Below are 24,285 nucleotides of genomic sequence, written 5' to 3'. Positions count from 1 at the left end.
CTGAGCACATTATGCTATCTGAATGGGAATATGCCAGAGGAAAGCACAAATGTGTAGAATTCAGAGAAACACGAAGAGACTTGTAGGAACTGATGCAGAGTGAAGTAAGCAGCCCCAAGAGGAAAACAGGGATAATGTCTATAATAGCAAACAAAAAGAATACTAAAAAGGTACTTGATCTCTGAGTAATTATAATGACCAATCTTTGTCACAGAATATAGAGGATGAAACATATCTCCTTCTCTCAGTAGAGAGGTGGGGGTTATGACTATGGAATATAGCTTAAGCTTACATAATGAGACACAGATAATGTTGATTGATTTTGTTAATTGTTTTTCTTATGAGGGAGAGTTTAAGTGGGTAGGCAAGGGTTATATGTGGAAATTTATGTGATATAAAAGCAAGAACTATCAGAAAAACTTTAAAAAAAAATCTGTTACCGAACCAAGGAAACCAATGCAGGTGAAAGCAGGTTGGTAATTTTTGAACTCCAAAATGGGAGTTCAAAAATTCATTTTGGATGGTTTAAGAGGAAAAATTTTTATAATGCCTGGCATTTCTTTCTGCTAGGAGATGAAAGGAGTCACTAAAGATAAGATAGTTGACTAGAACTCAAAATAACACACAACTGATTCTGACCAGAAGATAGGACCTCTGAACAGTGGTGTCAATAATAGATCTCTTTTTTTTATCCAGAAAAGCTAAAGGGAGCAACCTTTCTCTACCTTGCTCTAACTGTTAGATTGCTTGATGTGTTAGATTGCACCCCCTTGCCTAGACATTCTCTTTCAGAAATAGAAATGTAGAAATCTGATTAGCTGTTCCCCAAACTAAGTACACTGTTAGTGTACAAGAGATAATCATATCTTACAGGTCTTATTGTTACTCCTTCCATAGTGGTAGACACTGCATGTTGTGGGTTCTACTGACTAGGCCACATATTGCCTATATTGGTGTATAGCTCCCCTTCCCTACTCCACATCCCCACACTAACTTTATAGGTGGAAGGAGCTCTCACACTAAACACCCACCTGAAACACACACTCATTGCCATTGCTTTGCCTTCTTTTTATCCTCTACTTTCTTATCAACCAGAGTGCTCAGGATTCCTTGTTGCTGTGTTCACCCTCATTTTACAACTTCTACTCTTATGCTGTAATAGGATCATTCTATACACTTAGTTGCAACCACTGTATTTCCTTCTTTGAACCCACTTACATAGCAACAAGGCTACCTTCCACCCACTCCAAGGCTATGTTATAAGCTCTCAGCCATATTACCTTAAGTAACCAAATATTCTGATGGACACTGAGATCCAACATACCACTTTGCAGCTGTCCTTTCAGTGTCAAGAGGTTGGAAGGGAATCTTCTTGAACAGACAGCAATACATATGCCTATCTCCTATTCTCATCCCCAAAGCACATCACTATTGCCTGACACTTCTTTCTTTTCTTTTCTTTCTTTCTTTCTTTCTTTCTTTCTTTCTTTCTTTCTTTCTTTCTTTCTTTCTTTCTTTCTTTCTTTCTTTCTTTCTTTCTTTCTTTCTTTCTTTCTTTCTTTCTTTCCTTCTTTCTTTCTTTCTTTCTTTCTTTCTTTCTTTCTTTCTTTCTTTCTTTCTTTCTTTCTTTCTTTCTTTCTTTCTTTCTTTCTTTCTTTCTTTCTTCCTTCCTTTCTTCCTTCCTTCCTTCCTTCCTTCCTTCCTTCCTTCCTTCCTTCCTTCCTTCCTTCCTTCCTTCCTTCCTTCCTTCCTTCCTTCCTTCCTTCCTTCCTTCCTTCCTTCCTTCCTTCCTTCCTTCCTTCCTTCCTTCCTTCCTTCCTTCCTTCCTCCCTCTCCCTCTCTCTCTCCCTCCCTCTCCCCCTCCTCTTTCTTTCTGGGCCATAAGGTTTAAGTGACTCATCCAGGGTCACACAGCTAGAAAGTGTCAAGTGTCTGAGGCCAAATTTGAACTCAGGTCCTCCTGAATTCAGGACCAGTGGTTTATCCACTGTGCCACCTAGCTATCCCCCAGACACTTTCAATGATGCTAATGCAGTGATCATTTTTTTAAAAAATGGCAGACCCCAAGGATTCTTCTCTGGAATTTAGCCTACCATACTATGAATTGCACATTAAGAAAATATTCCTCAAACTTGGAAAGACTTACATGAATTGATGCTGAGTGAAATGAGCAGAACCAAGAAAACATTGTATACAGTATCAACGTTTTGTGATGATCAGCTGCGATAGACTTAACTCTTCTTATCAATACAATCGTCCAAGATAATGCCAAAAGACTTATGGTGAAAAATGCTCTCCACATTCAGAAAAAGAACTATGGAGTCTGAATGCAGACTGAATCATACTATTTTCACTTTTGTTGTTGCTTTTTTGTTATTATTCTTGTTCTTTCTTGTGTTTTTCCTTTTGTTTTGATTAATGTGGAAATATATTTAACATGATTGTAATGTATAACCTATATCAGATTGCTTGCTGGCTTTGGGAAGGAGGAGGGAAGAGGGTGGGAGAAAAACTTGGAACTCAAAAAATACCTTTGTGTATAATTGAGAAAAATTAAAAATGACAATAAAAAGTGCTCAAAAGAGAGACAATATTCTTCATTGAAATTCAGTTAACTTCCACAAGTGCTTTATTAATTGCTTTGCATATACTACTGGCAATACAAAGATGAAAACCTGTGTAGCCCCTGCCTTTAAGGAGCTTGTGCTCTTAATAAAGAGGATGAGACACAGACAAACAAGTATACCAGAGAATAGAACATGTGCCAGAGAGAGGCCAAATAGAATAAAATGAGGAAATCTGAGATATGGGGCATCATTTCTATTGGAGGAAGCAAAGAATGTATCTTAGAGGAAGTGTCTCTAAAGCTAGGATTTTATTTATTTATTTAATTAATTAATTATTTTTTTTTTTTTTTTAGTGAGGCAATTGGGGTTAAGTGACTTGCCCAGGGTCACACAGCTAGTAAGTGTTAAGTGTCTGAGGCTGGATTTGGACTCAGGTACTCCTGACTCCAGGGCCTGTGCTTTATCCACTGTGCCACCTAGCCACCCCTAAAGCTAGGGTTTTAAAGACTTTGAGTGGGGAGAAATGTGAGGAAAGTCTGTGCTAGGGGAGGAGGGCTGGTGCATGGGAGGCAATGGATGGAGATAGGAGAGGCCAGGTTGAGCTTGAGGAATGACAAATTGGATTGTTTAGTTGGAGTGTTATGAATATCAAGGGTGATAGTGTAAATTAGAGCTGGAAAAAATAGGTTGAGGTTAGACTGTAGAGGGATAAAAACCAGATTGAGAAATTTTGTCATTTATTTCAGAGGTAGTTTGGTAGCATTTGAAGTTTTTTTCGTTTTTGTTTTTGTTTTAACAAGGAGCGACATGTAGGGAATAACCATGATGAGTTTTATTCTTTAGAAACGTGACTTTGACTGAAATATTGGAGGGGCAGAGAGACAGGAAGCAGGGTGACAAATCAGAGACTATATCAGTAGTCCAAGTTTAAAGGAATGAGGAGAAGTAGAAGGGAAGAGACTAACATGAGAGAGATTATAGTATTCAAATCAATAGCATTTAGCAAATGTGAAGAAAGGAGAGGGAAGACCCAGAGGTGACTTAGAGGCTTTCAAACTAGGAGACTGAGGATTGTGGTACTATGAGGTGAAATAATGAGGCTTGGAAGAGGGACATGTTTTATGGGGAAAGTAAGTACATTTTGGACATGTTCAGTTTGGGTGTGAGTGGCCCAGGTAAAAAAATACAGCAGGGCAGTTAAGAATGAGATGCTGAGGCTCAGGAGAGAGGACATGCCTGCAGACTCTGAGACTGGAGTTATCCACAGAGAATTCATGATTGAATCTGTGAGAGTAGAGTAGAGGAACTTCCTGTGGAGGAGACTCATTACCGTTTCTGTGTGTCATGAACTCCTTTGGAAGTCTTTTGAAACCTACAGACCCCTTTTCAGAATAATGTTTTTAAATGCATAAAATATATAGGATTGTCAATGAATGTATGAGAGGGATACAGTGGGCAATGGCTAAGGAAGAAATGTGCCTACATTGTTTACAACCACTGGTGTGAACATTGCTAACATCAGAACACTGTGGAAGAATCTAGGGCATACATCACCATAAATGGGAGCTAAGTAGACATATAGAATCAAACAAATTCAGAGTTGGAAGGCACCACAATGGCCCATCCAGTCCTGCTCACATTTGCCTCAAAAGGTCTTATGGTGGCAACCTAGTCTCTTTGTGAAGACATTAGCTTTGATTGCTTCAGTTCATTATGTCTTAAGACTGTCCAGAGTGATGGCTGGTTAACGTAGCATTATTTCTGGTGATAGACTTCAGAGTTTGGAGGGACCTTGGAAGGTATCAAGTTCAGCCTCTCACCTCATTTAAAAATTCTCTGTATCATCCTTTACAAATGGTCATCTAGTTTCTGCTTGGAACCTTTTCTTGAAACTGAACCCATTGTCTCACAAAGCAGCCTATTCCATTGTGGGTAATTCTAGTAAATTCTGCTAATACAATATTTCCTCATATATTGACCTGAAATCTTCCTCCCTATAAGCTTTTCCACACTGACATTCCTTCTGCCCTCTGGAGCTAGCCAGAATGGGTCTGATCTCTCTTCTGTTATCAGAAAGCTTCCAGTATTTAAAGACAGAAATCATGCATCCTTGGGACTTCTTTTCTTCAGGCAAACTGTCCTTAATTTCTCCTGTGATTTGGTTTTGTGATGCCCTGTTATCTGGACACCATGCTTCAGATGTAGTCTAACACAAGGAGTAGACAGCTGGCCCACCACCTCCTTTGAACTGGATGCTAAGCCTCTACTTAGACAGCCCTAGATCACACTGGCTTTCTTGGCAGCTGAATCACGATGTTGGCGCACATTTTGCTTGCAGTCCATTAACAGCCCCAGGTCTTGTTCACAGAAACTGTTCTGAAGCCAGGTCTACCCCCATGGTTCAGCCTGTCCTTGAAGCTAGGACTTTGTTTGTCCTCCTTGAGCACATTTGCCTGCCCCCACCAGAGACCACAGTAACTGCTCTGATTTCATGTAATTTGTCATCTGTTTCCCTCAATGATGTGTCCAGTATCAAGGAGCTACATTGCTGCAAGTGGCCAGACTGTGCCCCAAAATCTCATGACTAGAGACTGCTGCAGCATTTCATGCTTGGTACAGTTTACAGCTGTGACGGATTAAACATGGACATAGCCAGAATAAACACACACCATCTCTTATATTCCACTTTCATTCAGAATACACACAGAGAAGGGGAAGCTGTTCTTGCCCCTACCACTTGATTGGGAGTGGGGGTGAACCTGTGCTGAAGAAGGGCTATTTAAAATTTTTTTTAAATCCCACTATCCTCCAAATATTGGAAAAAATAGATCACAGAATGTGAGCACTGGAAGGAAACTTAGAGATCAAATTCTACCTCCCTACTAGGTATATAAACCTTTCCTAATCCCCACCCCATTTTATATTTTTTAAAAGACTTCACTTACTAGCTGTGTGACCCTGAGCAAGTCACTTAACCCTCATTGCTCAACAAAAAACAAACCAACCAAACAAACAAAAGGATGAAAGGGGCTTTCATCATCTAATATCAAGTACATAAAAGCTATAAAATACAAGCTGGGAGAGCACATGGGCACCTTCATGTGATGGTGAACCTCAATTTATGCAATGATTCATGCCCGAAAAAATTGTGTTTAAATGAAAACATTTTATTGTTTATATGAATTGAATTACATTTAAAATATTCTTGTTTAAGTCACATCACTTATTTGTTGATTTCTGTAAATTAATTTTAAAATTATCTAAGGAAACTTGCTTATTTAAAGGAATACAATTATGAATCCTTTTATGGAATGAAACATTGCTTTGGAAAGAGAATCTCCCTTCCTAATTTTTTGATTTCAAGGCAGGAAGGAACCTGAGAGGCCATCTTTCTAGTCCACCTATCTGACCTTATTTTAGAGATTAGGAGTTTGAGGAACACAGGGAAAATGTTCTACCTGTTACCTTTTGTTGAGGCTCTCTGCTATGTAGATTTGCAGGAATTCTTAACTTGGGATTTGTGAACCTGTTTTAATAAAATAACTTCATAAATGCATGTCAGTAGGAGTGGTTTCTTTTGTAATCCTATGGATTTAAAGACATTATTCTGAGAAGGGGTGTGTCCATTGCTTCTAGCAGACTGCCAAAGGGGCCCATGACACAAAAGAGGTTAAGGTCCTTTGGTCTAGGGCCTTTCTTCCTAACACTCAAAAAGTTAAAGACTTTCCTAAGGTCATACAGCTTATTAGTGGCAGAGCCAGAGGTAACACTTGTGACCATCTGATTTCCAATCCAGAGCCTTTTCCACAATGCCAAAGGTGTAACATCTGTAACATGCATTTTCCTATATTGAACTAACTGAAAACAAAGTTCAATTCTGCTTCCTGTTATCTGAGTTTTGATAGAGGAGAGTTCTGATTGTTGAATCTTATGCAATGAAACCCTGGGGAATTCTCTACCTGGCCCATGATAGGGATAATACTGTGTGATACAGGCATTTCCCTCTGCCCTTCAACCCTATCATTTCAGGTTTGTTGCTATCAGGTGATTCCAGGAAGAGCCTTTTCCTGGAAGCATTGAAGGTTCACTTTAGTAGATAGTTAGGCTGTTTCTGACAGCTAGGGTTTTACTAGGCTGCCATAGCTTTGCAACTAGCCATTTGGGAACTATGCTAGTGCTTTTGATCACAGTCTTTTCACCAGAACCTTAAGTATTTAAAAAAGTTTTTTTTTTCTTTCTGACATTCTGACAATCTGGAAAGTTATAGCCATATAGAAAATCTTGGATTGCCATTAAAATGGGAGCTTATGGGGCAAGGATATGATAAGGGTATTTCCAATCCACTGAATAAATCCCATTCAATCCTATTGGAACCAGGTCTAGAATAGGCAAAATTTGAATTTTGTAGTAGGCAATCAACATTTACCTCATACGGGAGCAGCAATCCAATGGAGACACCCTATCTCCTTACTCCACATTTCATGAGGGTATGGATAGGTGTCCTGGGGATGGAAGTGGGGGGTGGGGATGTGTTCATAAATTTTCCTTTTATGATTAGCCTTCCCTGCCACTAGGTGTCACTGTACTACACAGATAAAATGGAACCACATTGTCTTTGGCATTGTAACAACTTGGCAGTTGAGTCAGGTAATTTGGCAAGTTTAGGTATATCCTAATTTTAAAGTTGTCAAGTAACAGTCACTGCCACCTAAAGATAGCATCCAGTATAGTAACTAACATCACTTAAAAGCTTTTGGTATTAAAGTCTGGAACATTTGTAAATCCAATATACTTGGTATATATTCTCCTAGGTATTGATCTCTTTAAAAAAAATTTTTTTTTAAAGATTAACTTCTTGGAACAAAGATAATGTATTTATGGAATGTAGTGACTCTTTCCATTTAATATTTATGGAGCTCTTTGGTTGTTTAGAAATATCTGATTGTGTCAGAGCACCTGTGGAGAGTACCCTTAGCAATATAAAAAGACTTGTCCTCAGGGCAGCTAGGTGGTGCAGTGGATAGAGCAGGGGCCCTGGAGTCAGGAGGACCTGAGTTTAAATCTGACCTCAGACATTTAACACTTACTAGCTGTGTGACCCTGGGCAAGTCACTTAACCCCAATTGCCTCACTAAAAAAACAAAACAAAAAACAAAACAAAAAAAAAAAACTTGTCCTGTCACCAATGACCTTTATTGTTGTTGCAAGACCAAGTTCCCCCATCAGAGACAACCTGGTCTTTGTGGTATAGTAGAAAGAACTTGAGTTTTGGAAGGACAAGTTCTGGGTTCAGTTCTTATCTCTGACTGTGAGCATAGGTAAATCATTTCTCTCTCTGTCTCTGTCTCTCTTTCGCTCTCTGTCTGTCTCTGTCTGTCTCTGTCTCTCTGTCTCTTTCTCTCTGCCCCTCTCTCTAAGTTTCTTTGTCTATAAGGGAGACAATATCACCTATTCTGCCTGCCACACAGGGTTGCTGTTGAGAAAGTGCTCCACAATCTGTCAAGCACTATAGAAATGTGAAATTGCCCCCAACACTTCCATCCCAAAGATACAATTGTGTCAGTGGACAGAATGATAGCATAGAATCCTTCCCTGCTTACGGCTTTGCCCACTTTGGCAATCTCAGAGGCCAATTGTAGATGGATTCCCTCTGGCAAGGGAAAAGTGTTTCCTTTTTTATTTTTATTGTAGCTAGGTTCTGGTACACCCAGGATGACTCCTGGGAAGTTACATGGTAACAGACTGTGCTGTCATATGCTCTCTTCCCATTCATTTGGTTTGATGCTTCCTGGCAACATAGACAGCATGGCAGAGAACAGCAGGCTTTGTCTTCTTTAGGTACAGAGTGTGGCCCTGAAGGGGAGTTTCTGAAATTCACAGGTGTTTCCGAAGTTTAAAAAAAAATAAAAAGAAGGTAATCATGAAGTACCAGACTGTTTTATTAGGGGGACATTCTGGTGTTCTTGCTAGAAATTAGCTGGCCTTGAGCATACCTACTGATGGGAAATGCAGTATCCCTAGAATGAAGTAATCTCACCCCCTCCATGTTTTCATGATATATAGGTTTGTGAATCACTGATAATGATAATTTTCTTGCTTAACAAAGATATTAGCTTTGCTAGTCGATATACTCTCTTATATTTTGAGCGTACACAATTTTACTGGTTGGTCGCTTCCTTCACCAATGCAGATCATAGCCTTTTATGTCTTAGTACATGGTCTTCATTAATTTGTATTCATATGCTCAGCACCTAACATAGTGTCTGATACATAGTAAATGCTTCATAAGTGCTTGCTGATTGATTGATTGTTATGCAAGTGCCAGCCTACTAAGTGCAGAGAGTTTCATTGCTTGACCACCAACCTTCTAAGGTTCCTTTCCCAAGTCTACCCCCTTCCATTCCAGGTCATTCTAGTCTATCACTGGGTCATCTACCTTCTGCTGTACTTCTGAAGCACTTCCTTTGTGTTAGATACTGTGCTGGGTGCTGGGGATTATACAAGTACAAGGAATGAAGCAATTCTCACTCAAAACAAGCTTCCATTTTACCTCTAAGAGGTATACAACAAGTACATATAACATATATATATATAGGAATTATATTTTAACATGCACATATGTACTTACATATGTGTACATGTATACATACATATGCATTTGTGTGTGTATGTATATATGTGTATATATATGCGCAAAATGAAGTGACTAAATACTGAACTCAGATTAGAAATCATTTCAACTTGATAAGACTGCTAGACCTTGAGCTACACTGACATTGCCCTGGAAATCACTGGGTTTCCTCTATCATGAGGCATCAGAATAGGTCGAGGGAACAATAGAGCTTGCAACAGGAGCATTGTCCTTTGATAAACCTTTCCTTAGTTCCATCTGAAGTGGAATACCTTATCCCTTCTTCTTAAAGCCCTTGTGGACCATTGATAAGGCTTTTGAAGAAGAATCAGAGGTCCCTTGCCTAATAACTACTAGCTAGTACCATATCTAGTTATGGCCTTTGGACCTCTGAGGATTCTTAAGGAGTATAGCCAGCCCATCTTAGAATTCTTCCGCAAAAAGGACTCAAAGGAACATTTGCATTCTTCTTGATTTAGGATTGTAGTAAATAAAGCAGTACATTCACATATTTCAGCTTCTCTCTATCCTTTTTGGTTTTTGGTTCAGTTTTGGGTTTATGCTGTGTATTTTTTTTCCATGTGGCTGGCTGGCTGGTAGTCTGGGCATCATGCCCAGTTTGGTCTATTTTGTGTTTATTATTTTCATGGTGTCCCAGATTCCTCTGAGGTGGGCACTTTGTAAATGATTGCCACCATCATTTTGTGTAGTTCACATCAATATGAGTAGGGAGGCCTTACTTCATATTACAGAGTTTTGTCATTGGAACAAAAATTCGTCCATTTGCCCCCTGCCAGGAAGACATTCTATTGTCCTTGGTTCTCAGCATCATCTTATTGGTTTTCCCCATATTTTTTTCACTCCTTCTCCTTTTTGCTCCTATGTCTCCTGTCCATAAGTGAGGAGGCAGCCCTCCAGATGACTCTGGTAACTAATAATTTCTGCCTGCCTGCCTGTCTGTCTATCTACCAGAAACATCACAAGACTCATGAAGAAAAGAAATATGGCTCTTGAGTTAGAGAACTTAGGTTTAAATCCTGCCTCTAACTCTCTAGCGCTTGCTACCTGTGTGACCTTGGATAAGTAATTAATCTCCCTGAACCTCAGTTTCCTCATTTGTAAACTGAGAGTATTATACTAGATGGTCTCTGAAGTCTTTTCCAATTTTATTTTTGATTCTTTGGTGAATGTGACTCTGGTTGACAGACTAGATGAATGTGAAGATTAAAGTATGTGATTCTGAGGTCAGTAATTCCAGAGTGACCTCATATACACATGAAAGGACCTGGGAATTCATTATATACTAGCATTAATTTAGGAAGTGGTCATTCATTCTAAATGGGAGATGCCTATTTCAAGACTAGATTCTCTGTCATTACCATCCATTGTTGATTGATAGAATGGGGGCATATGTTCACTAAAGATTAATTTAACCACCTTGTAAATTTGCTTTTTCCATTTCTGCCCAAACATTTGGACCATTGGCTCACTGAACCAAAATTTCTCTCTCTTGGTCAGATGTTTATGGTTGTCTCTGTAAGTTCATCAGCAATTTATCATGCTTATAACAAGAACCAATACCCCTTGGTACAATGAACTGTCTCCAGTATGCTCATTCCCTGTCATCTTCTGTGGTACTCTGCATTTTTTATTAAATCACATGAGTGTGGTGCATATCCATCCCTCCCAGAGTGACCACCAGCTTCTGCTTATCATTATGGATTCCCTTTTTAATGTGTAGGTGATCTGGGGTAGTGGTCCTGGGGAAGTGAACATTTCTGCCCTGTTCCTCAATTTTGGCCAGGATCATGTATACAGATGTGACTGAAACTGATTTATATATTTGGCTAAAGCCTCTCATCATGTTATAATATGCTGAAATCAGATTCATCTGAATTAGCAATAGGAGCAACCCTATGAAACCAACAATAATAACACTGATGAAATGTGGTCTAGAAAAAGAGGATACTGGATCAGATGGAATCCTGGAACAACCACCAACTATAATAGTGGAATGAGAACTTAATAGAACAAGCAGGACCTTTAGCAAAGGGAAACAATGGGCCCTGACTTGACCAAAGCAATTGTAGTATAAGAAATTTGCAGCAGCTCAGGGAGCCAGTGAAAAACCTTCATAAGTATACATTTCAAAACAGCTAAATGATAGGACAAAATAATGTTATAAATACAAGGGAATGCAAATATTATAATGCAATAGAACCACAAAATGTGAGCAATATTTTATGCTATGCACTATGTGCTATAAATCAGAGTACAGCATACTCTAAACAATAACTATAGTGGAAATAATAAATTGAAATGTAATAGCAATAATAGCAAGCATGTAAGGTTTGTTGAGTACTTTATATATATTATCCTCTTTGGTCCTCACAACCTTGGAAGACAGAGACCAGAAACATATATGGTGTCCCAAAAGTCTTAGTGAAATTTCAAGCTATTAAAACTGTTAAAGCATTACAGGAGTGGAGCCAAGATAGCAGAAAAGAGAATCACTCAGCCAAGCTCTCCTAACAGTTATCTCTAAAAAAGTTTAAAAATAACACCTCAAATTGAATTCTGACATGACAGAGCCAACAAAAGATCAGAGTGAGACATTCTTCCAACCCACAACAACTTAGGAAAGAAAGACCTGTGACAACAGGGGTGGAGGCTAGCCTGGAGCCCATGTGGACAAAACATCAGTGTTGGGACAAGGTGGTGGTAACAGAAGTAGCAACAGCTTTGGAAACTTTCAAGCCAGACACAGTAAAGGAACTTGACAATTGGTAAGATAGAGATTGGAGGATACAACTGTCCTAGTACAAGATGCAGGACAAGATACTTTTTGGCATATCCATTGCCTATACCCACTTCTGGATTCAAGGGTAGAGAGGAACACTTTTAGTTGAGACAGATTAGAAACCTTGAGGGACAGTATCACTTCTTGCCCCAAGAGTTCAGGGATCCTGAGGAACAGTATCATTTCTGATCCCAGGGGAAGAGAGGCCCTGAAAAGCTCTATCAGTTGCAAACTAAAGGGACCAGAGACTTTTCTTGGGTAAGTACCATGGAACAGAACAAGAAAGCAGTGACCATACCTTTCCCTAGATCACATCACCAGAGAAGCACTGAAAACTTCCAATCCTCAAGAATTAACTCTGAAAATAATAGCGCAAAAAATCCAAACACTTGAGACAAACCTTGCCCCTTCCCCTTCAACCAGGAACAAAGCCCAACATGAACATACATTTCAAAATTAATAAATAGGGTGGAAAAATGAGCAAACAACAACAGCAAAGAACCTAATCATTTTTTTAAAAATAAATCCGACTATGATGACAGGGAAAATTAAGACAGACTTAGAAGACAATGATGTCAAAACAGTTACAAGAAAAGACTGGAAGACAAATGTGAAATGAATACAAGCTCAATAAGAACTCCTCGAACAGCTAAAAATAATTTTCTAAATCAAATAAGAGTAATAGAGGGAAACCTAGATAAAGAAATGAAAGCAAAGGAAGAAAATTATGAAAAAAAAATTAACAGCTTTGTAAAAGAGGCACAAAAAATCCTGGAGAAAATAATACTTTCAAAATAGACTTTGCCAGGGGTAAAGAACATTAGAAAGTCAGGCGATACCCTTTGACCCATTAATACCACTAGTAGGACTCTATCCTAAAAAGATCATAGAAGAGGGAAAAGAACCAACATGTACAAAAAATATTTATAGCAGCTCTCTTTGTGGTGGCAAAGAATTGGAAATCGAGGAATGCCCTTCAGTTTGGGAATGGCTAAACAAGTTGTAGTATATGAATGTAATGGAAAACTATTGTGCTCTAAGAAATGAGCAAGAGGATTTCAGAGAAACCTGGAAGGACTTACTTGAACTGATACTGAGTGAGAGGAACAGAACCAGGAAAATAATGTATACAGTAACAACATTGTGTGATCAACTGTAATAGATTTGGCTCTTCTCAGCAGTGCAATCATCTAAAACAATTTCAAAGAATTCATGATAGAAAATGTTCTCCACATCCAGAAAAAAAGAATTGTAGATTCTGAATGCAGATTGAACCATACTGTTCAATTGAACATACTGTTTCTACTTTTTCACTGTTTTTTTTTTCCAGGTTTATCCATTGTGTTCTTATTCTTCTTTCACAATATGACTAATGCAGAAATATGTTTAATATGATTTTACATATATAAGCAATATCAGATTGCTTTTCATCTTGGGGAGGGGGGAGGGTAGGGAAGGTGGGAGAAAAATTTGGAACTAAACATCCTATAAAAACAAATGTTGAAAACTATTTTTACATGTAACTGGAAAATAATATACTTTTATGATAAGAAAAAAACAGACTTTGCCAAATGCAAAATTAGGTACAAAGCCTCACTGATGAAAATAACTTCTTCAAAAACAGAATGGACCAAGTGGGAAAAGAGGTGCAGGTACTGACCTGGAAAATATATTGAGGAGAGATAATTTTAAAATTATTGGGTTACCTGAAAGATATGATCAAAAAAAGAGCCTAGACATCATAATTCAAGAACCTATTAAGGAAAACTGCCCCAACATCCTAGGACCACTGGGTAAAATCAAAATTGAAAGAATTTACCAATCACCACCTGGAGATCCCAAATGAAAATTCCCAGGAATATTATACCCAAATTCCAAAGCCCCAATGTCAAAGAGAAAATACTTTAAGCAGCAAGAAAGAAACCATTCAGATACCATGGATTCCACATACAGGATTACTAAAATTTAGCAGCTAACACCTAAAGGAATGGAGGGCTTGGGCTGTAATATTCCAGAAGTGAAAGAGCTTGAATTATAGCCAAGAACAACCTATTTAGTAAAACTGAGTATACTCTTTCAAGGAAAAAAAAAAGGAGATTTAATGAAATAATAGACTTTCTAGCATTCCTAATGGAAAGAACAGAGATGAATAAAAAAAATTTACTTTCAAATATAAGACTCAAATAAAGCATAAAAAGGTAAGCATGAGGGGGCAGCTAGGTGGCGCAGTGGATGAAGCACTGCCCTTGGATTCAGGAGTACCTGAGTTCAAATCCGGCCTCAGACACTTGACACTTAACTAGCTGTGTGACCCTGGGCAAGTCACTTAACCCTCATTGCCCCACAACTCCCCCCCCCCCCAAAAAAAACAAATAAACAAACAAAAAGAATGGGGAAAAGAGTTTTGCATAGAAGAGATGCAAAAGGAAGAGCTTTCACAGTATAGGGGGAAATGTTTGTGGGACTGGGCAACACTTGAATCTCACATCTAAACTGGTTCAAAAGAGGAAAATATATGTACATACTCAATTGGTAGTAGAAATGTATCTTGCCCAATAGGGAAGTAGCAGGGGAAAGATTTTGGAGTGAGAGTTAAAAAGGAGGACAGATAAAAGAAGGGGGTGATCAGAAGCAAAAAAAATAAAAATAGAGGAGGGGCAGGATAAAAAAAAGAGAGAAGGATAAACAGAAAAATAGAATGCAGGGAAATGTAATTATTAATCATAACTGTGAATGTGAATGGGATGAACTCACCCATAAAATGGAAGCACTTAGCAGAACAAATTAGAAATCAGAATCCAAAAATATGTTGTATATAAGAAACACACTTGAAACAGACACACAACACTATAACTCTTTGAAGATAATATGATGTTATACTTAGAAACCCCTAAAAAATTAAGTAAAAAAAAACAGTGGAAATACTTCCAGCAAAGTTGCAGGATATAAAATAAATCCACTGAAAGTACTAGCATTTTTATACACTACCAAAAAACATAGTAGGAAGAGATAAAAAGAGAAATTCCACTTAAAATAAATGCAGACCTTATGAAATACTTGAGAGCCTATCTGCCAAGACAACTCCACAGACTATATAAAACACAATTTCAAAAACACTTTTCACACAAATGAAGACAGATCTACACAACTGGAGAAATATTAATTGCTCATGGTTAGGCTGAGCCAATATTAAAAAAAAATGACGATTCTACCTAAGTTAATTTATTCAATGCCATACCAAACTACCGAAGAATTATTTTATAGAGCTAGAAAAAAATAGTAACAAAATTCATCTGAAAGAACAAAAGGTTAAGAATATCACGGGAATTAATGAAACAAAATTAAGGAAGGTGGCCTAGCATTTCCAGATTTCAAACTATATTACGAAGTGGTAATCATGAAAACAATCTATACTACCTGAGGAATAGAGTGGTAGATCAGTGGAGTATATCAGGTGCACAATACACAGTAGTAAATGACCATAGTAATCTAGTCTTTGATAAACCCAAAGATCCACAGTTTTGGAGTAAAGACTCACCAATTGACAAAATTTGCTGGGAAAACTACAAAACATTTTGGCAGAAACTAGTCATAGACCAATATCTCAAAATGTTTACCAAGATAAGGTCAAAATGGATAAATGATTTAAATGGTGATATTACAAGTAAATTAAGGGACCGTGGAAAAATATTTCAGTCAGATCTATGAATAAAAGAAGAGTATGTAAATAAATAAGAGATAGAAGGGGTTATGGAAAGTAAAACGAATAGGTAATTTAGAGTACATGAAATTAAAAAAGCTTTTGCACAAAGAAAATTAAGGCAGACAAAATTAGAAGGTAAGCAGGAAATGAGGATTTTTATTTTTTGCTATAAGTTTCTCTTATAAATACCTCATTTCTCATATATACAGGCACCTGAGCCAAATTTTTAAAAATAAGAGTCATTTTATAGTTGACAGATGGTCAAAGATGTGAAAGGCAGTTACCAGAAGGAAAAATTAAAGGTTTCAATAATCACATGAAAAATGCTCTAAATCACTATTGTTTAGAGAAATACAGATTAAAAGAACTCTCAGATGCCAACTTATACTTAGCAGATTGATTATCATGACAGAAAAATGGAAGTGATAAATGCTAGAGAGGATGTGGAAAAATTGGGACTCTGATGCACTGTTGGTAGAATTCTGAACTAGCCCAGTCATTCTGGAGAATAATTTGGAATTATGCCAAAAGGGCTACAAAATTGTGCATACCCTTTGAACCAGTAATACCACTAATAGGCCTGTGTACCAAAGAGATCAAAGAAAAGTGAAAAGGACCTATTTGTACAAAAATATTCACAGCAACTCTTTTTGTAGTTTTGAAGAATTGGAAATTGAAGGGATGCCTATCAATAGGGGAATATATAAACAAGGTGTGGCATATGATTGTGATGGAATACTATTGTGCTATAAGAAAAGATGAGCAGGATGTTTTCCAAGAAACTTGAAAAGACTGATTTGAACTAATGGTGAATGAAGTGAGCAGAACCAGGAGAACATTGTATATAATAACAGCAATAGTGTAATGATGATCAACTGAAAAACTTAGCTACTCTGATTAAGATAATGATCCAAAGGATTCCTGATAAAAAGTGCTATCTACCTCTAGAGAAAGAATTGATGAACTGGGAATGCAGACTGAAACATAGTTTTAAAGAAAACTTACTTTATTTTTGTTGTTTTATTTTGTTTGTGTTTTCTTTTGCAACATAACTAATATAAAAATGTTTTGCATGACCTCACTTATATAATTGAAATCAAATTGCTTGCCTTCTCAAGGAGAATAAGGTATGAGGACAGAGATAATTTGGTACTCAAAAGTTAAAAAAAGTTATTCTTAATTTTTTTAACATATAATTGGGAAATATTTAACAAAACATAAATATAATTAAAACAAAACTTAATTTTTAAGCTATTAAAGTTTAAAACTGCACTAAGACTTTTGAGATACTGTGTATAGCAGGTATAAGTAAAGTGAGCCATGACAACCTTATTTAACAGTGTATGCAGCATTCTGCTCTTTTAGTCTCTAGTTTCTCTACCAAGAGGAGATGTAGATGAATTTCATTATTCACTCTCAGGGACCATGACTGCTTATTCAGTTACTTATTATTTGACTTCCTTTTTTTGTGATCTTTTTCATTTAAATTGTTGTTATTATTTGGTTTTCTGATTATTTCTCTTTGCATCAGTTCATACAAATCACCAAATTCCTTATAATTTGCCATTTTTTCCTTCACTTCAATGTTTCATTACATTTGTATTCCACTATTCAATAATTGATAGGGACTTCTTTATTTACAGCTCTTTTCTGTGAAGGTAGACTTGATTATTTGGTAATTATCTGGAGTATAACATATGAGGGAAAGGGAAAACATGAGGGAAAGTCTAGAGATGGCAAGATAACAGTTAAATTATAAGGAAGAACAGCTTTGGGGGAAAAGAGAAATCCAGCTTTGCGCTGAGTTCAGTGTGCTCTTTGGGTCTTCCCTATAGAAATGTTCTATACCTAGCTAGATGCCCAGTTCTTTTCCTTGTAAGACAGATAATACAGTAATCAAAATATGTTAAAAGTGATGACAGGTATCTAAAGTCCGGATTTTGAAGCAAATAACAACAAAATCTGAATTGTGAATTCCAGAGATCCCTTATAAAATGCTGCCCCACCAAACACCATCAAACATAGATTCATATATTTAGAGGTAGAGGGAAAAAAAACAACGCAGGGACAATAGAGTCCAACCCCCTTATTTTTGCAGATAAGGAGAACGATACTCAGCAAGATTAAGTGACTAACTGAAGTCACATAGGTAGGTTAACATTATTAATTCATCATAACAAGTCCTACCCTAAAGTTGGGGTTCTCCACTGTAATATTCTTTATTCATTTCCCAGAGAACATCCCAGTTCAGTCCTAGTACAAAACTTGAGTTATCAATTCGTTATTCCAACTGTTAAATATCACAGGGGGAGATGTTAAACATTTTATACATACCATTGATAAAGGACATTCTTATCAATATGCAGTGCTGTTTACAGTAGAAATATCAACGGTTTCATCTATTTGTTTATAACAAAAGCAAAACCAAAAAAAATTCTCAAAAGAGAAATGAAAAATCTTGAAATTGTTTGACTTATGTTGCCTATGAGGTTGAAGTTACTTGCCTGGTGGCTACCCTCATCTTCCAATTTCTGGTAGAAGTATCAAGAAGATTTGGTTCCTGGACCATTAGCTTTAGTCAATTACTTTTCCTTTCCACATGTTTCAACAAGTCTTAGCATTTTCTTTGTTCTTTTCCTCTAGGGAGATGGATTTTTAGCTTTCCCTACCTGTGGACAGGAGGAGGGGGGGAATAAGAGGAAAGTTTCTTCTTTATTTAGATATTAATAGATTAACTCTTATTCATCCCTCTTCTAGGATGTCACTGGATTTAAAAAATCTTTCCCTCTCAGTCTCTCTTTGGGTATTAAATGACTCCATTCACATTTGATTTCTCTGCTGGAGGTTTTCCCTCCTTTCTCCATCTTCTCATGCTCCACTATCCAAATGAGATTCCTAGTACTTAATCATTCCCCAGAGAACTTAATAGATGCAAAACAAATAGTTTGCTTTGGTGATTTCAGATTTCTGGTCTATGTGCTTCAGGTATATTAGTGTTTCTTAATGACTCAACCAATGCTATTTCATCCTAACCCCAAATGCAGCCTAGTTTGTTTCACATAATTTCTTATTATAGGCCCAAGTTTCTGCTTAGTCTTGGTTTGAGCTGACCCAAGGCAGTGTGGTACAGAATAAAGAGTCCTGGATTTGGCTTCAGAAAACTTGGATTTAAGTTTTGGTCCTATTATTTACCACATCTGTAACCTTGGGCAGGTCACTTAACCCTCCTTGGACCTCAGCTTTGTTTGCTGTAAAATGAGAAGATTGAAGTAGATGACTTTTGGGGATGCTTTCAAATCTAAATCAATTTTATAGCCAGGAGCTCCCATTTGTAACTGTGTTGGAGAAATAACTGGCCCCTGAAACATTGTTTTACCTAGTCCTATTATCTTTGACACCGAGAAATTATATTTGGTAAGGGCTAACCCTGTTTATTGATTGTAATTTGAAACCTAGCATAAATGTATGTAGCTTTTTATAGTTAAAAAGCATTTTGTTCATGTTATTTATTCTTCATAGCAACCCAGTGTAGTAAGAAAACAAAACAAATGCTATTCTCTTATGTATGTTGTAGCAGGGAAAACAAAACAAAGCACTAAAAACTCAGGAAAGACCTAGGCTATCATTGTAATTGTCATTTAGCAAGCATAAAATCTTAGGTTGATTTTGTATTGCTCAATGCCTCTATTTTCTCCTCTTTAGAATGGGAATACCTCAAAGGGATGTGAGGTTGCTCAGCTAAAGTGCTACATAAGATGTAAAACAGTAGTACATAAATGTGAAATATTTTCATTTCCCTCCTCCTACTCAAATCTCCATTTTGCCAGTGAGGACGCCGAAGCCCTCTAAGAGGCTCACTGACAACATTAAGTAACTTTTAAGTGATAGAGCTAGCAATGAAACCTAGGTTATCTGATTCCAGGTCTGATGTGATTTAACCTCCATTATTTCCTAGGGATTTTACAATTTTATAAGCTTGACCCTTCACTCATCAATTCTTCAGGCCTAGCACAAGTCAGTATAATTCCATACTGCATCTTTTAGCAGAAGAAAGGACTATCAATTCAAGGGCTAAACATAAAACCAAAAATATTTCATAAAGATAGACTCATTTATTTCTCTAATGACATTACATGGAAAGTTTAATGACAATGGTGGCAATTTTTAGGTGAAAATAGTGAACATCCCCACCTCAGCCATTTGCTGTGAACATACAATATGGACCCTTCCGTGACATTTCTTTTAAAACCTACTCCTAAATGTTATAAAGACCTTTGCCAGTTGTATACATGTGACTGTGAGCTGTGAGCATGCTTAGGTTTCCTAAAAAGGAGCTCACTGTGTACCTTGCCATGTGGGTGAGGTAGCTTCCTTGTATCTTTAAAACTAGTTAGACTGAGCTGGTTGCTCTCTTTTGGCCATCTTTTTTGGCAGCAGTGACTCCTAGCTTCTGCTCCAGGATTACAGGTGAACTGGTATAGAAGTCATCTAGCCCAGCATGGAAGTCTTGCCTAGTACTTGAACCCTGGGGGTGGGGTTTGGTCACAGAATTGGGACTGTGTTATCAGTAGGAAGCCAGTTAAGCTATGAACCTTCCCCTACTTAGACACTGAGCTGGTACAGGAGGGAAAGAGATTATTCTTCCCATGTACATATTTGTGAAAGATTTCAGTGTGTGGAATATGGTGTAGGTTCAAGTCAATAAATGGTGGAAGTAGAGATTGGTATCAGTCGTGAATTCACTTTCACTTGAAAAATGGCCTTTTGAAAACCCCAAGGTAAGGGCAAATATAAATATTAAGACTATTGCAACAAAAGAAAAAAAATTAAAGAAATATTTGGGTTTTGGATGATAAAATACTTTAAAACTTATTTTGGTATAGGCCATATAAGGCAATAATGTTTTGTGGTTGTTTTCATTTACTGAATTATAAATGAATTTATTTAATGTGTCCAGCCCAGATATGGTTGCCTTTGCATGTAGGAGTGAAAGATTTAGAGTGGAGGAAATCTCAGAGATTATCTAGTCCAACCCCTTTATAAGAAAAGAAGCACCATATATCATACCTGAACAGTACAATGGAAAGGATTGCTGTCATCATAGCTCACATTCATACAGTGCTTTAATTGGATTCATAATGTCCTTTCTTGCCAACCCTGTGAGAAAGGTAATACAAGTATTCTAACCATTCTTAGTTTGAAGATAAAGACATCCAGCCTCAGAGAGGTTCAATGATTTTGAATCATAGTTCAAGACCTGACCTTGGAGGTCATCTAACCCAACCGTATCATTTTATGAGATGAGGGAAGTGATGTTGGGAGAGATGAAGCAATTGACCCAAGGGTACCCAGGTAATAAGCATCAGAGAATGGGAATTTGAATCTAGGTCCTCCAATTTCGGAATCATTGCTATTTCTCCTGAAATGTGTTGTCTCCCTCTATAAATTAGGAAGGGATTTTTCATTTTGTAAAGGCACACTGCATTTACAAAAGGATTCACAATTGGATTCATTTAAATAAGTGACTACCCTTAGTGGATTTAAAATATAATTCTGTATACATAAATACATGATATGATTTAAGCACAATTTTTTTATGAACACATTATTAAACCCATAGGTCGTAAGCACTGAGCCAGGAATGAAGCCTAGATCTTCCTCTTCCAATTCTAAACTACTAAGTATCCCCAACTGCAGTAAGACTTTTGGGGAAACCCTGTACGGTGAAAGCTCCTTCCCTTGCACTGAGGTCATATCGTAGCTAGCTTCAAAACCCAATTCAAATTCAGATCTCCTGTCTCTGAGATTAGTGTTCTTTCTATACCACCATCCTCAATTCTGCCACTAACTCTCTTTGCCACCACATGAAGGTAATTGAATGAGAGTGATTAACAGCAGCTGTCTGTATTGTTCTCAGACTGTGTAACTGAGGAATTACTTCTTTTGCAAAGTGTATAATGACTATATAAGAATGTACAGCAAATGAAAGTACCCAAACAATTCAGTAGGAAATTCTTTGGGGGTGGAGCAGGAAGGAGATATGGCCAATTCATTGATTTGCTTTGCTTGGCCATTTGTATTTGTTATGGGGAGTTGTTGAGTTAAAATAGACTTGAAAAAAAAAGATTAAAAAGAAATGGGAGGGCAGCTAGGTGGCGCAGTGGATAGAGCACCGGCCCTGGAGTCAGGAGTACCTGAGTTCAAATCCGGCCTCGGACACTTGACACTTACTAGCTGTGTGACCCTGGGCAAGTCACTTAACCCCAATTGCCTCACTAAAAAAAAAAAAAAAAAAAAAAAGAAATGGGAGAGGAGTACAGAAAGGAACGGAAATTTGTTACCTGGTTAACCTTATAGACACATATTAAAATAATGTACATGACAGAAGTTCATTTCTTCTACCAACCTCTTTTTTTGAAATATTTGAACTCATTGGTGATGGTTCAATTAACAATAAGAGAGAAAATATGAAGAAAGAAAAGCAGGCACTTGGTAATACTTATTCATATCAGTTTTGCCAACCTGTCAAATGGTCAGTTACTTTTTAACCAGTTGAAAATTAGATAAGGAGCCAGAAGTCCTAGCTCTATTACTTATTAAATATATATAGTCTTGACCAACTCACTTCTTCATCAAAATCTCAGTTAACATGGTAATAGTGGACCTGAACTGTTGACCCCATAGGGTTATCAGGATGATCAGATTATATCATTATGTTGTAAACTAAATGCTTAAAAAAACCCCAACAACAAACAAACAACATATTATGATTCTGTTGTCATTTGATAGTTAATCTGGGTGAAGCTTTTGTACTCTCTGGGTGTGGAGGTTTATGTAAGGGTGAAAATGAATGGAAGGAGTATTTATCTTACTTTTGGAATATAGTCTTTACCAGCTGAGTACAGATATTCCCTTTATCTTTCCATATTTCTCTAGTTATTACCTTTGACTTCTGTACCTCTCCACCTTTTCCTATGGGCACCTTTTAAAATGTTATATTAATCATTTCCTTCCATCTTTATCACTACCCACCAAATCTCCATAACAAATATGTGAAGCCAAGACTTCAACTTCCAGCAACTTCTTCACATCAGAGAGATAGCATTGTGAAGAATACAAGGAAAGATAAGGCATTATCTCTGCTCAGCAAAGGAGCCTGTGATCTATCTGGGGATAAACAATGAATGCATATGTCATTGTGGATGAAATAATACTAAGACATTAAATAGTAAAGCACTATTGGAGATACTATTAGAAGGAAAAATCCCTTCTGGATGCTATGGTTAGTCAAGACTTTGTGGAAGAGAAAGTAAATGTTAGGACTTGAAGAATAAGTAGAATTTAGATAGGCAAGGAAGAAGGCATTACCTGTTGTTTTCCCTTTGTTCTTGAAGTGTCACAAGGGTGATGTTTTAGCTCCTGTGAATTGGTTTTAAGTGAGGCAGAGCTGAGCAAAGTCATCAGCTTCACTCTCTTCTCTAGTGTCATCAGAAACCAGTGGCAAGACAAGAGTCAAGATGACTGATAATGGCCCAGGATGTGTGGGTGACTTTGGGAAGGCATTATCAACTGTACTAAGGGGGGAGAGAGGAAAGGTGTCATAGTGGATAGAATGCTGAACTTAGAGTAAGATGGTCCTAAATTCTGGTCCTAACTTAGGTACTTCTTAGCTTGATGGTGATGATGATCATAATGATAACTTATGTTTATGTAGTGCTTTAAGGTTTGCAAAGCACTTTAAAATATTGTCTAATTTTATCCTCCCACACTACCCTGTGACATTGGTGCTATTGTCACCCCTATTTTACAGATGATGAAATCAAGACTGAGCAAGGTTAACGAATTTGCTGAGGATTACACGGTGAGGCTGGCTTTGCAAATCATTTAACTTCTCAGTGCCTAATTTCTCTAATCTGTAAAATGAAGGTTTAGATTCAGTGCCATCTACAATTCTTTCTAGTTCTAAATCAAAATCTAGTCTCCTTTGATGATTCTTAATAGAAGATGAATCCCCGATCTCAAAGACAGTATAGCCACTTGGGGGAACCAGGACAGACTCAAGTTAATCTACTTTGATCATGGGTGAATCATATCTGGTTTTCATTTTCTTCATCTTTAAAATGAGTGAGTTGTACTAAGTGAGGGTTCTAAAGTTTAGAAGTTTAGTTTAGGGTTTAATAAGCCATAAGATAAAGATCCTGGCAGTATCAGGGACACAAAAAGCAGAAGCAACAGATGTGTACACAGCTGATTACAACTCTCAGGAGAGATGAACATGAGTTCTAAGTGAGGGAAGGCTCAAGAATAGGAGTACAGTTAGTAGAAGAATAAAATTAGCCTAAGCAGAGTAGAAATAGTAAGCTCTCCCATTTGTAGAACACGCTCTAATTCACAGAGTACTTTTCTCACAGTCTTGCGAGTGACAGTATAATGTTGTACTACTATTATTCTCCTCATTTATAGGGGAGGAACCTGAAGCGGAAGCTCAGAGGGTAAAATAATTCATACAGTTTCAGATAGTTGGTACCTTCTAGAGAAAGGAATCAAACAGAAGTCTCCTGATTGTTATAGTCACATGTCCTTC

At 37.3% G+C, this 24,285-nt stretch overlaps 1 protein-coding gene across 1 annotated transcript in view; it reads left to right on the top strand.

The window, feature by feature from the left end:
* HS3ST4 (heparan sulfate-glucosamine 3-sulfotransferase 4) overlaps positions 1 to 24,285 on the top strand; it is a 476,811-nt gene that overhangs the window by 148,649 nt on the left and 303,877 nt on the right. The window lies entirely within an intron of this gene.

The sequence above is a fragment of the Dromiciops gliroides genome, chromosome 1 (genome assembly GCF_019393635.1).
Source record: "Dromiciops gliroides isolate mDroGli1 chromosome 1, mDroGli1.pri, whole genome shotgun sequence".
In the NCBI taxonomy this organism is placed as follows: Eukaryota; Metazoa; Chordata; class Mammalia; order Microbiotheria; family Microbiotheriidae; genus Dromiciops; species Dromiciops gliroides.
Note: the sequence above shows the minus strand (reverse complement) of the source record. Positions and strands in the feature narration are given on the sequence as shown.